This window comes from Halichoerus grypus, chromosome 7 (genome assembly GCF_964656455.1).
Source record: "Halichoerus grypus chromosome 7, mHalGry1.hap1.1, whole genome shotgun sequence".
Lineage (NCBI taxonomy): Eukaryota > Metazoa > Chordata > Mammalia > Carnivora > Phocidae > Halichoerus > Halichoerus grypus.
This window is the reverse complement of record NC_135718.1, coordinates 47,134,897-47,150,768: the sequence shown is the minus strand read 5'-3', so window position 1 is coordinate 47,150,768 and position 15,872 is coordinate 47,134,897.

The following is a 15,872-nucleotide window of genomic DNA, read 5'->3' as shown; positions in this document are numbered from 1 at the left end:
CCACATGTGAGCGTTAATCACACCATTAAGGAGGCGTACTTGCAGGTTCCTCTCCTGTGGCTTTCCCTTGTAAACTGCACATCTGGAAGAGGAAGCCCAGAGGACAACTTCATTCTCAGGTGTTTGTGACCCATCTGAGTCAGGCTGAGGACAGGGAAGGAGGTTCAGACCATACATTGCTGCCTCTTGACAATCCTGCCAGGTGCTGCCCCAGCTAGAGTAATGGAAATGCCCACAGATAGTGACCCACAGCACCAGCCCCTGGCCTGTGATCCTGGCTGGGCCTGGAATCCCTTCCTGGTGTGGGGACACCAATCCAAGGCTTTCAGAGCTGACTATACCACAAGGAACCTTCCCAGGGCAGAGAGAGAGAGAGAGAGAGAGAGAAACCAGCTTTCTGTCAAAGTTCTATAGACAGCTGTGTGAGCTTGTACAATCCAACTGTTCTCCAGGGCCTCAGTTACCTGCTCTGGGTAATGTGGTAGTGCATCCTGCCTTCTCCGACTCCCCACTTTCAGTACAGGGCAGGTGAGTGGGCAGATAAGACCAGGGCTGCATAAGGGTTCTATAAGCTATGAAGGGAAATGTACATGGAAGAAGCATCATCCCTGCTCTGATGTCAGGAGAGCTGGTCCTAGGTTCCTACCCCATGGAGTCCTCAACCTGTCAGGGAGGCCGAGCCTCTCTCCCTCAACTTGTGAAAGTCCAGAGGGGGTTCGTGTTGAAACAGAAGATCATATGGCACTATGGGAATGTCGATGAAGCCAGCAGGGCAGGGGCTGGGCACAAGGCTTCACCTTTACCAAGTGCTCAATTAATATTTGTTCATGCAGATAGTCACACAAGCTAAGCTCCATGAGGGATACAGTCCATTTTGTTTGCTGCTGCATCCCTCGTGCCTAGAATAGAGCCTTGGTATACAACAGGTGTCTAATAATTACTTGAATGAATGAGTGAACGAACAGAAGAGGGATAAGAGAAGGCTGTCAGGTGAGCTGAACCACCAAGAATGAGTCAGAAATGATGTGGAAGAAGACACAGTATATGCAAACACTCAGATGCCCGCTGGTATACAGTGCGTCTGGAAATGGCAGAATCCCCACCGTGCCTGTGAAGAGGGAGATGAGGAACCTGGGTCTGAGAATCTGGGTCTCTACCTTGAGGACACTGGGAGCTACAGAAGGTAACTGGCTAAATAAATACGGTTGAGTTTTTTAAGCAAGTTTACAGAGATACAAACCATAAAATTCACCCATTTAAAGTGTGCAGTTCAATGGCTTTTAGTATATTCAGAGCTGTGAATCACCATAGTGGATTTTAAAACATTTTCATTATCCCCAAAAAAGAAATCCCATGCCCATTAGTGATCATCCCTTGACCCTCCCATCCCCCCAGCCCCAGGCAAGCGTTAATCTACTTTCTGTCTCTATAGATTTGCCTATTCTGGGCATGTCATATAAAGGAAATCATACACTAGATAGTCATTTGTGACTGGCTTCTATCACTTAGCATAACATTTTAAAGATTCATCTGTGTTGTAGCATGTGTTGATACTGGATTTCTATGTATTACTGAATACTATTCCAATGTATTGATTTATTGCATTTAGTTCATCCATTCATCAGCTGATGGACATGTGGTTTTTAAAAAGATCCTCTTATGGCTAAAATTAACAAGACTAATAGTATCAAATGTTGGCATGGATGTGGAGCAATTGGAACTCTGGCACATTATTGGTGGGAGTCTGTAATGGTATAACCACTTTGGGAAACTTTGGTCTCTCTTATAAAGATAAACATATATCTACTACATACCCGAGCAATTCAACTTGTAGGTATTTCCTCAAGAGCAATGCAAATATATAACAAAACAAAAACCTGCAGTAAAAACGATAAACTGCCTAGCTGTCCATCAATAGGAGAATGGACAAACTGAGCTATTTTCATAAAATGGAATCTTATTGAACAAGTCACAAAAGATGGATGAGGGTGGAAAACAGTATGTTGGGTGAAAGGAGCTAGACATAAAGGATTATGTACTGTATGATTATTATGGAGTCCCATTTTTTGTGAAACTCAAGAACCCACAAAACTTATCTGTGGGAGTGGAAGTCAGAACAGAGGTTGTTTTGGAAGAAAGATAGGTGATTTGAAGGGGGTACAAGGGAACTTTCCAGGGTGATGGAAATGCCCTATACCTTGATTGGGGGTGTTATTTACACAGAGATATACATTTGTCAAAGCTCTCTAAACTCACATACAGAGGGCCAACAGACACATGAAAAGGTGCTCAACATCATTAATCATCAGAGAAACACAAATCAAAACTATAATGAAATATCACCCTACACCTGTTAGAATGGCTATTATCAAAAAGACAAGAGATAACAAGTGTTGGCCAGGATGTGGAGAAAAGGGAACCCTCATGCACTGTTGGTGGGAATTTAAATTGGTACAGCCACTGTGGAAAACAGTATGGAGGTTTCTCAAAGAATTGAAAATAGAATTCCCATATGATCCAGCAATTCCAGTTCTGGGTATGTATCTGAAGGAAACAAAAACACTAATTCAAAAAGATATACGCACCCTATGTTCATTGCAGCATTATTTACAATAGCCAAGATATGGAAGCAACCTAAGTATCCATCAATGGATGAATGGATTAAAAAGTATGATACACACACACACACACACACACACACACACACACACAATGGAATACTACTCAGCCATAAAAAGAAGGAACTCTTGCCATTTGTGACAACATGGATGGACCTCAAGGGCATTATATTAAGTGAAATAAGTCTAAGAGAGAAAGACAAATACTATATGAACTCATATGTAGACTCTCAAACAAACAAACAAACAAACAAGCAAACAAAAACAAGCTCGTAGATTCAGAGGGTGGATTGGTAGTTGCCAGAGGTTAGGGGTAGGAGGTGGGAGAAATGGGTGAAGGGTGTCAAAAGGTTAAATAAAAATCAGGATCTGAAAAGTTCTTGGGGTGCTGGAACAATGAGCCAAAGGGGAAAAAATAAGAAAAATTTCATAGCAATGAATATCAAGTCTTGATTTTAGGTTAAAACATTTCACAAGAAGAGGTTTGATGATCTGTGCATCAGCTCGTGTGAGATAAAACAAAACAAAACCCTCTTTAAACTCTACTGCGAAGGTCTGTGCATCTTATCGAATATCAGGGATACTTGGCTAAAGCCAGGGTGGGGGGAGCACACTCTGGAAGCCTGAGGAACACGGACCCAGGGGCTCAGGCTGGAGCATGTGGAGGGGCCTCCTGCAGCCCCTCAGGCAGTGGCTGTGGCCTGGATCTAGGGCAGGGGCTGCGGAACAGGGAGGGATAGCAGATGAGCAGGATGCTAAGGAGGAAGACGGGGCACTCCTGATAGGCAGGAGTGGGGACAGTGGGGAGAGGAAGAAGGCGAGGTTACTTACAGCTTCCTCTCCCAGCACCTGTGACAGGTTAGCCCTCAACCTGTTCCTGGTCCGCCCCGTGGGCTTCCTGCTGAGGCTGCTCTCCGTCTGAGTGTTCGGAGCATCCTGTCCAGTCACCTGTGTCAGTGTCTCGTGAATGTCCCTGATTCATGGGAGAAGCAGCACAGATGACTTCAGCTCTGTGAGGTCAGCAGAGTGGAGCGGGCTTTCCAGCTGCTTGCTGCTCTTTGGGAGAAGGGCGTGGGCCGGGCAAGCCACCTCGCCTCCTGGGTGGTTTGGGGCACTCCCATAAGAACCCCCTGGAAGGTGTCAGCCAGCCTCCCCATGTAACAGAGAAGAGACCCCGAGAGGGTAGGAGAGTAAGTAGCTCAAGGCCAACAGGCCTCTGATTTTGCTGGGTGAGCACCTGCTGCCACCACAAAGACCCCTCCCTCCCAGAGGCCCAGGGTGGGAAGCTCATGAGGGGTACCCTCCCCTCGGAAAACCACACAGTGGGGCACGGAGGCACAGAAACCCCAGCCGCCTCTGTGTGCCTCTGTGTGCCTCAGCAGCTGAGGAAAGGCCCAGATGTGCATCACCTTGTCGTCACTGACCCCACCCCGTAGACTTCCCCATAGGTGCATCCTTCCTTGGCATCCGATCTGGCCCCCTGCCCCAGGCAAAGACCAGCCTCTACCAAGAAATTCCTCTGAGATGTTTTATACTGAGTACCAAGAACTGTGTACCTTGAAAGGGACATGGTAGTACTCCCTTAGGGTCCTCCCTTTAGGCTCCTCCCACTCCCATGCCCCTGCACCCAATTCTTCCAGAACAAGGAAACTCAGATGTACTTTTTCAAATATTTCATATACCATAAAAGTGTACTATAAAAGTATAATGACTCTATAATCAAAAGTATAATCAATGCAGAGGTTGATGACTTTTACACATAGCACCACCACTGAGAACAAGATATGGAGCATTTCTAGAACTCTAGAAGACTACCCCCTTCCCACCAACCCCACCCCTGAAAATCAGCACTATTCTGACGTCTCTGACCATTGATCAGTTTTCCCTAGTCTTGTACTTTCTATAGATGGAATCATACAGTATATACTCTGGCTTTTCTTGCTCAAGGTACTGTCTGTGAGATTCACCCATGTTGTTGTATGCATCAGTAATCTGTTCCTTTTTTTTCACTAAGTGGTATTCCATTATATGGAGGTGCCACAACGTACATATCTATTTTACTGTTAATGGGCATTTGGGTTGTTTCCAGTTTGGAGCTCTTCATGAACAGTCCTATAAAGTATTTGCATAGACTCACATATTCGGTTTCTCCTGGAGATACACCGAGGGCTGGAATTTCTGGATTATAGGTAAGCATATCTTTAGCTTTAGTAGATAACTACCAAACGGGTTTTTTTTTAATTTTTTTATTGTTATGTTAATCCCCATACATTACATCATTAGTTTTAGATATAGTGTTCCATGATTCATTGTTTGTGCATAACACCCAGTGCTCCATGCAGAACGTGCCCTCCTCAATACCCATCTCCAGGCTAACCCATCCTCCCACCCCCCTCCCCTCTAGAACCCTCAGTTTGTTTTTCAGAGTCCATCGTCTCTCATGGTTCTTCTCCCCCTCCGATTTCCCCCCCTTCATTCTTCCCCTCCTGCTACATTCTTCTTCTTCTTTTTTTCTTTCTTAATACCAAACGGTTTTCTAAAGTGATTGTACCAGTTACACTGCCACTAACAACCTATGAAAGTTCCAGCCACGTTACGTCCTCTCCAACACTTTTTAATTCTAACTGTGTATAATGGTACCCCCCTGGGGCTTTGACTAGCTTTTCCCTGTTGACTAATGATGTTTGGTGTCTTTCCATATGCTCATGGGTCATTTGGATGCCCCTTGTTTTGCGAAATGCCTGTTCAAGTCTTTTGACCAGGGTTTACTGGGCTGTTTACTTTTTGTGTCGATTTGTAGGAGTTCTTTATACTCCTAAACATATATACAGGTATATGTCTTATGAATATCTTTGCCCAGTTTATGGCTTCATTTTTTATTTCATTTTTAAACAATTTTTTTAAAGTAGACTCCCTGCCCAATGTGGAGTCCAATGCAGAGCTTGAACTCACGGCCCTGAGATCAAGACCTAAGCCAAGATCAAGAGTCAGATGCTTAACCAGCTGAGCCACCCAGCCGTCCTTAAGTGATGTCTTTTGATGTCCGGAAATCATTAATGTTAATGAAGTCCAGTTTTTTAAAAAATGAAATCCAAATTTTCTATCTTTGCTGTTATGGTTAGCGCTCTTTACATTCCCCGTAAAAGATCTTGGAGAAGCCTAGGTTTTGTGCAGGTAAAGGTCATGCCGGCTTCCTTTCTGGCCTCCTTCTGGTGCAGGACTCAGTCACTTATTACTCACCAGCCCTGGCTGTGAAGTCAGCTGTTCATCAGTTTGCCCACCCACCCATCCATCCACCCACCCATTCCCCTCCCCATCCATCCTCTGCCACCATCCACACATTCATCCATCCACCTGCCCATGGATCCACCAAGTATTAATCGCCATTGCCCTGAGCTGAGTGACACCAGGCAGTAAGACATTGGGATGGTAGCAGAGTTATTGAGATTGAATGAGACCCCCAAGGAGCTCAAGATCTGGTGGGGGAAAATATAACATACACAGAATCCCTGACAGATTTCTCTCCAGCCCCGTGTTGTCCTGAAATCGGTAGCTTTCATTTATTATTCTCTGAAACTTCCACTCATTTGTCCTTGGTCCGTGGCACTCTTTCCAATATTTGTAGGTAGCCCAGTTCCCATAGCTCTGAGCTACAAATAGCAAAGGTGATTCTCACTTCTCTCATTCTAGATACTTCATTGATGTGGCCTGAGATGCTTGGCAGCCCTGGCCTGCCGTCGGCTCAAATCCTGCTTGTGACTAGCCTGTACTCAGAGAGGTGGCCCCCAGTTGGGGTCGGTGCGCACAGCTCCCTCGGGGCCAACTGGCTGGCAGCAGATGCCTGAAGGCTGGCCCTATGGGACCAGCTGATGGCTCAGTCTGGCCGTGGGCCTGAGCCAGAGTTTCAACAGTCTGGTGGAGCTGGCTGAGAGTGAAATAGGGACTGGGGGGAGGGGAGGGCCCAAGCTGCCATACAGAACTGTGGCTGAAGGAGGCAGACTCCATTCTCCACTTGTCTCAGGTCAAGCTGGGACCAGGGGCTTGAGGTGAGGCCTGGGCCCCCAGTGGGGAGGGAAGAGAACCCGCACCCCTCCCGGGGGCCCCTCATCTAGCCTCTAGCCACCAGCTTGGCAAAAGTACCTCAACTCCCCAGCCTGGACCTCTGCCAGCCTCCCTCCTCTGACCCCTTCCTAGGGGCAGTGGTTCAAAACCAACAAAAACAACGAAGAGCCCGCCGGCCCAGGCCCGGCCCAGCCCTGGTCACTCCTCTGTGATCTGACCGCCCAGAATCCCTGGCAGGCCTGGCTGCTCTCCTGCCTGCACAGCACCTGCCCTGTGGAGGACACTGGTCCTTTGTTGGAGGAGACGACTTGCGGGGACTGCCCTGAGGAGGGGCTCAGCCTTGTGGGCCAGGCTGGCGCCAGGCGGGACCAGGGTCCTCAGCAAACAAGGCCTCCTACACAGCAGCCTGCCCGGCGGGGGCAGGACTGGGCCTAGCAGCCCAACCGCAGTGCCTGACGGGCCTGGAGCAGGGGTGGAGGACGGGAGGGTGGGTAGGCCCCCGGGCCCCAGCCTCAGCACCCGCACCATACACACGGTCACGCAGACTCCTCCTCTCCCTCTCCCCGCCTCTCTGCTCCAGCTTGGCCCCTCCTGGTGACCCTGCCAGGTCTGCCTCAGGGGACCCCATCCACACCTGCCAGGGGTGACGGGACCCACCTCTCTGGTCCCTCAACAGGCAGAGAGAGCCCGAGAGTGACCCCTCCGCTCACTCTCCCCCCAGAAGCTTAGGGGTAACAGAGACCCCGTGACATGACGTCAGCCCCTTGTGGGCTTTATGGCCGCGCTGGCCGAGAGGCCCGTCTGAGCTCAAGAGGCCATTTCTACCCTTTCTCTGTGCCCCTGTCTACCTGCAGCTCCTCACTGGACCCCCACACCAGCCTTCGGAGGATGTACAGATAAACACATGAAGTGACTGCCCCAAGGCTTCCAGGTAGTGGGCGGGGGGCCCCGGTGTGAGCCCAGGCTGTCTGATTCTCGAGCCCACATCCCTAGATGGTTGATGCAGTGGCAGACGGTGGAGGCCTGATGCTCAGCTCAGGAAGCTGCTCCCTATCCCGTGGGAGACGGGAATTAGATTTCACAGGGGGATGTGTGTTTTAGAACGATGGCTCCAGACACGGTTTGGGCAGAGGGGCCAGACAGGAGGCTGTCTCGATAACCGGGAGGCAGCCATGGAGGGCAGCCGGGGCTCTCCCTTCAGGAGAGCATTTGAGGTTTGGGGGCAAGGAGCGGAGGAAGCCGGCAGCACGCCGAGCTCGCCCTCCTCGGCAGCCCGAGGATCAACGGCGCACAGTGGGGATGCACTGGCCTGAGCTTCTGAGCCCGGTGGGACTCCTGTATCAGCCACCTGTGCTCGGGGGCTCCCGTGGGGTGGGCCCAGGCTTGGATCTGCACAGACGCCTGGGGCCGCCCCTGCCCAGTCCCGCTCCCTGCTCTGTCTCTCATAGGCACGAGCCCCGGGGAAATCCGTCTCAGCCTCTGCTTCCAGAGAACCTTCAGGACCTCACAAACAGCAGCAGTGGAACGGGGGAGGAGGGGTGGGTTGGAAAGAAGCTCCGTCTCGGTGCTCCCACTTCCTACTGCCATCGCTTCCGGGACCCCACTCAGCCTCTTGGCACCCTGGCTTCCTCATCTGAAAACTGAAGCTGACCATCTCTGGAGCTAATAATCTCTTCCTCATGGAAAGCATGATTGAAAGAACGTGAAGGACTGAATGTTAATCAAGACACACAGGTATTAAGATATTAGCGTTTGTGCCACTTGTAATGAATAATTTGCTTGGCCGTTAAGCTTCCTGAGAGCAGGGACCAGGTCAGTCTTGCTCTCTAGCATCTGCACAAATGTTGCACAAAGCTTGACGCGGAGTCGGGGGCTGCACAAAAGTTTGCTAAATGATAGATGGCTGGAGATAAATGGCATGGGACAGTCAGGTAGAGGGAGGAATCAAGGGTGACACCAGTTTGCACCTGGGGGGCCTGGGCAGATGGCAGTGCTGTCATCGGGCCTCTGGGAGAAGGGGTGGGAGGGCAGAGACGTAACGAGTCCCCACTGGGCCGTGTTGTCTGAAGATTCTAGAGACCCACAAGGTTAGGTGCCCAGGGAGGGCACCTGGCAGCCCGTCAGGGGTCTACCACGTGGCCCCACGGGGTGTTCTGGTTAACTCCAGCTGCACAACAAACCACCTTTGTTTCAAAGCTAGTGGCATGAAACAAAAGCAGTCATTCGTTACGAGCACCTCTCCTGGCTCTGAGGGCTGCCGGGACTCAGCTGGGCAGTTCTCACTCGGGCCTCTCAGGTGATGGCAGTCAGGGGCGGCTGGGGCTGGAGTCCATCCAACGGCCTCCTCATGCACGTGCCTGGCAGTTGGGAACCTCAGCAGGGACTGTCAGCTGGAAGGCCTTCAGGTGGCCTGGGCTTCCTTATGGCACTGCAGCTGGGTATCACAGCAAGAATCCGGTGGAAGCCAGGTTGCCTTTATGGCCTGGCTTAGGAAGACCTTCGGCCTTACTTCTGCCACATTCTAGCAAGTAGAAGTGAGTCGCCGAGGCCAGCCGGCAGTCAGGTGAAGAGGACTGACTCCACCTCCTGATGTCAGCAGTGGTAAATGAGATTGTGGACAGATTTTAAAACCACTACGGCAGGGAACCACTGGCAGTTCAGCCCCCTCAGACTCTAGAAGGAGTCCTGTTTCTAACGGTGCATTTTAGAAGTTCAAGCAACAGTTGGCCTGGCCAAAGAGCTCAGCATCTGTGGCACGTAGTTGAGTCTTAATAATAGCTGCTCAGTGAAGAAGTGAATGTACAAGTACGGAAGAGAAGCAGGGAGAGTGACCCAGGGCCTGACCTTGCCCCCAGCTGCACATCTGGACCATGACCCCAGCCTTCTGTGTCCTAACTCTGCTGGGCCGTTCGGGCTATCAGGATGAAAAGCGGCTTTCCTCTCCCCCCAGAACTTGGCCCTGTCCCCAGCCCCACATCCTGCTGTCAGAAACCCTGCTATGGAAGACCATCCCTTGCCAGTGGTGGCTCCAATCGAGCCTTCTGCACGACCCTACCCCAGGTGGGTCAGGACCTCCCCCAGTGCAGGACTTCTCAGATGCCGGCTGATGGTTTAGACTCTCATCCAGAGATGTTCAGCCTCCTGCCAAGGCCCCTCCCAGACTAACCCCTGCTGAGCCCAGAGCAGTCCTGGGATTGGGTGAGAGGCAGACAGAGAGGAGACAGGGCAGAAGAGAAATCTCTGGGAAGTCCACTCAAAAGGGCCGGGCGGGTGGAGGGAGGGCCGAGAAGGAGATGAGAAGGAGCGGTCGAGAGGACAGTAGGAAACCAGGAGACACCCAAAGACAGCCTGGCGCCAGAGAGAGCAACCTTTGATGAGGCTGTGTTGAAGGGTACTGGTCGGTGGCTACAGGGACAGCCTGAGGAGTGGCCACTATACAGGAGAAGCCACTGGGGAGAGGAGTATGGGTGGGGCAAGGAGGGCAGCGAGCTGAGGGGTGAGCGGAGGTGAGCACGCAGAGGTGTTTGCTGCTAACTTCATCACCACATTAGAGCCTGCCCACGAGCCTTGCAGCCTGGAAACCTTGAACTTTCAAGGGCAGTGTCCGGGAAGCTTCTCTAGTTGACGCAATCACAGCCCAGAACATTCCAGGCTGTGTGGGTGTTTCTCCAGAACTGGCACCAAGAGGGGTCAGATACCCTCTGTGATCCCCTAATAACAGCCCAGGTCTTTGGGTCAGAGAAGTGTGCAAGGTCTCCAAGCCCACCCACTGTGCTCCTCAGCATTTGATGGGGTCCTGGGTGCTCTGAGAGGTTCCAGATTAGAAGTCTTCCATCTGTCCCAGTGGGTGTTCACAGGGGCCACACACAAGAAGGGTAGAGAAGTGAGGTGGTGCCTATCCCTGAGGATATGGCCAAGTTAATAGCACTGGAAATAAGGGTAGTAATAGTAACTGTTCATTGAGTGTTCCACGTGCCAGGCAAAGGGCCTTACATACATCACCCCGTAACAGCCCTGAGCTGGAAAGCAGGGCTCCATAGGCATGCTGCCTGTAGTTTACGGGTAGAGAACTCAAGTCTATGAATTGGGTTCCCAGCTGGAGTCTGAATGGGATTTGGCACATCTGGGACTGCCTGGTGAACTGGCAGCCTGGCCTACTGAAGGCCCTGCCAGAGGCCGAGGAGTCTCCTGCGTGAGGTCTGGAGACAGCCTGGTCCAGGAACAAATCTCTGTCATCAGAGGGAAGGACAATTCATTCTGGTCCCCTGGTCCTGCCTCTACCAGGCTCATGACCGAGTCTTGAGGGGTTTGAGAGGCTGCTGGTACAAAAGGAGGGGAAAGAGGGCGGTTCCACTAAAACCCTGGTGAGATGTTGAGGCCTGAGTGGCCCTGCTGTGGGGCCCCACTAAGGGTTGAATTGTGTCCTTCCCAAGTTCCTATGTTGAAGTCTTCACCCCCCCAGGATCTCAGAAGGTAGCCTTACTTGGAGATAAGGTTGTTGCTGTTGTAGTTACGATGAGGTCATTAGGGGGGACCCTAGTCTACTGTGACTGGTGTCCTCATAAAAATGGGAATTTTGGACACACACAGGCATGGGGGGAAGATGATGTGAAGACACAGGGTGAAGATGCCACCTACAAGGCGAGGAGAGAGGCCTGGAACAGACCCTACCCTTGTGGCCCTCAGAAGGAACCAACCCTGCAGACATCTCGATTCTTCTGGCCCCCAGAACTGAGGACAGACTTCTGTTGTTGAAGCCCCTCAGTGTGTGGTACTTCGTTATGCTCACTTATGGGGCCAGAGCAGGGATGACCCTCAGCAGGAGCAGACTGGTTTGGGGGTACATGTGATGCCTCCCTGGGGTGGGGGGCAGGAGAGCTCGTGGGGAATCTCTGATCGGCAGGTAGAGCAGAATCTGCGATCTTGTTAGTACTGTCATCCCCCTTGTATGCCACCCTGGTGAGCTCGGGGTAGACACTCCACAGCTACACCATGGCCTTTAGGGAGGGAGGAGGCCCATCTGCATCAGTGGACTCACGGGGAAAGAGCCCAGGCTGTGTGGAGGAGCCCCGGCTGGGTGTTAGTGGGGTGCCTCTACGAAGCAGACACCAAGGCAGGATTAGATGTAAAAGAAGTGCATTGAGGCAAATGCCTGTGAATGGAGATGGGGTGGGAGAAGGGGAAGGGTGGGAGAGCCGTCAGACTTATTCAAGTCTGACCTTGAGTGAAGGAGAGAGGGACGGAAGGAAGGCAGCGGGGAGGAGAGAGAGGGAGAGAGAGACGGGGGAGGTTTGGTTGGATGGAATCCTCTTGCACAGCCCTTGGGGGAGTCCTCTAGCCAAGATCAGCCGCCAGAGGGGTCCGTGTCTCCCAGGAGGGGGGCGGCCTTAGCACCCTGCCACAATCCGTCAGTGGCTGTGAGCATGGCCCGGGGTAAATGCGAGGATGGATTCAGAGTGTGGTAACCTGGGTCCCCCCACCCCCCGCCAACCCCCAGGCCTTGCAGGCAGAGATGCTTGCCAGGAGCAAGCAGCCTGGGTCCCCCCGCCCCCCTCCCCCTGCCAACCCTCAAGCCTTGCAGGCAGAGATGCTCGGGCCACTGGGGCAGTCAAGGAGGGAGGCTCCAGGTGCTGTAGAGAACTGCGAAGAAACATTCGGCTTGTGGGGGTAAATGGTGGGCCAGCACGCAAGGCTAAAATTATACTCCGTACCTTCTGTGGACATTTCTACTCTCTTTTTTTAATACTGTGCCTTTTTTTTTTTTTAAGTAATCTCTGCGCCCAACGGGGGGCTCAAACTCACAACCCCGGGATCAAGAGTCACATGCTCTACCGACCAAGCCAGCCAGGCATCCCTTTGTGTGGACATTTCTTCCATAACTTCCAGTGAGCTGGAATATTCTTTTCCTTAGGGCTACTGGCCATTTATATTTTGCATTTTCTGACCTGCCTCCCCATTTCCTCTCTGTGTTTTCTCCTGAGGTGTTAACATTTTTCTTGTTGATTTTCATGAACAATTATTGTATTAAAGTGTATGGCAGATATTTTCCCCGGTTGTTCAGAAGCCTTGAATCATATAATGGATATGAATTCTAGCCCAATAAATCCAAGTATGCAAGAAACACAACTAAATTTACTTTCTGTAACAGAATTTAATTTCTTTTTCAAGTTCCTGTTTTGGCCAAATGGTGGAAACTATCTGAGTCATTTGGGGAAGGCCCTTCCCCCACCCTTTCTCCCAGCATGGTCTCTAAGCCCCCGGGGTTACAGAGTGCCAAGAGAGTGGGGCTGGACATCTGTTGGCACTGTCCTTGCCGGTCCCCTGGTGTCTGCTGTCCTTGTTTCCATCTGGTTCTTGTCCCTGCCCTGCCTTGAACTCCAAGTCTTCAGGCTTACCGGGTCACTCTGTGCCTTCTTGGGCCACACACACACCCCCACCCCGGAAATCAGTTCATGGCTCCCTATGCCACACAGTGGCTGGGGCAGAGCGCAGGGGGCCCACTTGCTTAGACAGACAAGAAAGCTTTCTTGTCTAAATAAGCCCAGATCTGGATCCTGCTGGTCCTGCTTCAGGCCTGGACAACCACTGCGTTATCTGCCCAGGACAGTCCTCTTCACCCTGGAGATGGCATCATGCCCAGCCCCCTCTCCTCTCTAGCGGACAGCCTTGCTGGAGCTGCTCTTTGTACCCTTGATTCCCAGCGTCCCCGGCTCCCCCACCCAGGCTGTGTCTTCTGCTGAGTTTGTTGGGCTTGTCCTCGTGCCCCGGGGGCCTGCACGGTGTCCCCCTGACGTGCCCGGACTCGCCCAGCGCCGGGGCCTCTGATACTGACATGCTGTTTTAGCCCGTGAGTTGATCAATTTTCAGAGGCTCTGCTCATCTTTTGTTATATAAATTGACACTTCTCCCAGCCTGACCTGCACCTGCTGACCTTTTGTACTAAAATTCAGCGACAGTAGAGGGTAGAGCAGCCAAGTCCTGGGATTAGGCAGAGCCAGGCCAAATATAGCTCAGCCACTTATTTAACCCCAGGGAAGGCCCGTGTAACCATGGACAGCTTACATAACCTCTGACAGCTTCGGAAACCTCATTTATAAAGAGCAGTTGACCCTCGTACCTGTTCTTAAGGGCCACAGGAGGATTAAGAGGTAATGTAAATTCTTACCACGTGCAGTTTATTAAGCACGCAGTAAATGACAGCTATGCTTATTGTCATCAAGCCCCTAAGACTGTAGCGCTTATTTTAATTGGAAAAAAAGACAAACACTTGTCGTGAGTGATGGGCAATCTCAATTAGAAGGCAGGCGATGTTGATTCGCGGGGCTTATTCTAAGAGAGGCGTGAGCGGTATTAATGTTAGTAAGGAGAGATGGAGGGTGAAGCCAATAGATTTAAGAGACTTACCCAGGTGAACAGGAGAAGCAGACCAAATAAGGAAAAGGAGACTGCAGAATGGCAGGCTGTTTGCCTCCTGCAACCACAGGGCAGAGAGCCCAGAGCTCAGACGAGGTCAGGCCAAGCAGTGTTTTAGTCTTGGCCAAGGCTCAAGTCCCACTCCTAGGGAGCCTGGCAGTGGGGCTCTCCCCTTTAGCATAATGATGCCACTCAGTACATGGAAAACAAAGGTGGTAGTGAGGGGCACCACAAAGGCCAACCGGGGCTGTGCCTGAGAACCTCTTGGGTCCTTCCAGCCAGCTCCTTTTCCCATTGACTCTAGGCAGGGGCTGTGTGAATAAGCCCAGTGCACCTTGCTGCCCTGTACTAGTGGAAACAATCCCTACAGGGCTGGAAGGCAATGGTAGATTCTCTAGGGCAAGGAGGCCCAGCCAGTGGCAGAGGACAGGGCAAGCTTTAGAGTCAGCCAGACCTAGGTTCGAGTCCAGCTCAGTCATCTGGTACCTGTGTGGCCTCGGGCAAATCACAGCCTCCCTCTTGGCCTTGTAGTTGTCATCCATTACATGGGGACCACAGCCTGTCCTTTGCAGAGTTATCACAAGGACTAGATGGGATTGTGGATCTAAGTCACCAAGCACGGTGCCAGGCTAGCTGGGAAAAAGGCCACCTAGAGAGAATGATACCTGACGTAATCCATCTAGAGTCGCTGCTTGGAGTCCACCCATTCTTGAAGGAAGACACACAGCCCAGCAGAACTGGGAACCATTTCAGACTCCTCACTAGTGTGACTTTGGACAAATCGCTTACCCTCTCTGGGTCCCCATTCCTTCATTTGTAAGAAAGGGAAACTTTCACTGTGCAAGGTTCGGGGCGATGTCTAGAAAGTGCTTAGTGCAGAGCCCGGCAGGGAGTCATCAAGTGAGGCACCATCCCTTCCCAGAGGCCACGGAGAGGCCAGGGCCAAACCCCCGCTCAGGCCCTCCCCCGACGGCTTCCTCCCAGCTCCGGCTCTCTCGAAGCCTTCATCATGTGCACCTGCGGAGGAATGAGACAAAAATAGCCAGCCTGCCGCACATCTTCACCGAGACAGGGCAGCTCTGTCTCCCGGGGCCAGTTCTTTCCAACTGTGCCCGTGAGGTCCCTGCCAAGAGCAGCTGATGACACAAGCCTGCTAAGATGGCAGATCAATGACCGGCTGTGTGTGGAGCAATGGGATCCGAGCTGGCCTTTAAAGGACCCTGGCTGGGGGTGTATCAGTTATCCATTGCTGCATAGCAAATGACCCCAATACTGAGGGGCTTAAAACAACAAAAATTTATTATCTCACAGTCTCTGAGGTCAGATGTCCAGGTGTGGTTTAGCTGCATGCCTCTGGCCCAAGTTTTCTCAGGGGTTGCAATCCGGTCATTGGCTGGGGCCACAGTCACCCCAAGGCTCCACTGGACCCGCAGGATCTGCTTCCAAGCTCACTCACGTGGCTGTTGGCAGGCTGCACAAGATCCACGTCCAAATCCCTCAGGGAGTTGCTAGCCAGCCTTGGTGGCTCACCTCAGGGCCTCTGTAGGCTGCCTGAGTATCACAGCATGGCAGCCGGCGAGGAGAGAGAGAGAGAGAGAGAGAAAGCCCAAGGCAGAAACCACAGATGCTATGTAACCTCGTCTTGGAAATGGCATCCCATCACTTCTGCCACATCCTGTCCACCGGAGGGAGTCATTAGGTCCATCTCACACCCAGGGTGAGGGGACTACAGCAGCTGCGGCCGACCACGGGAACACTGGGGCCATCTTGGATTCTGCC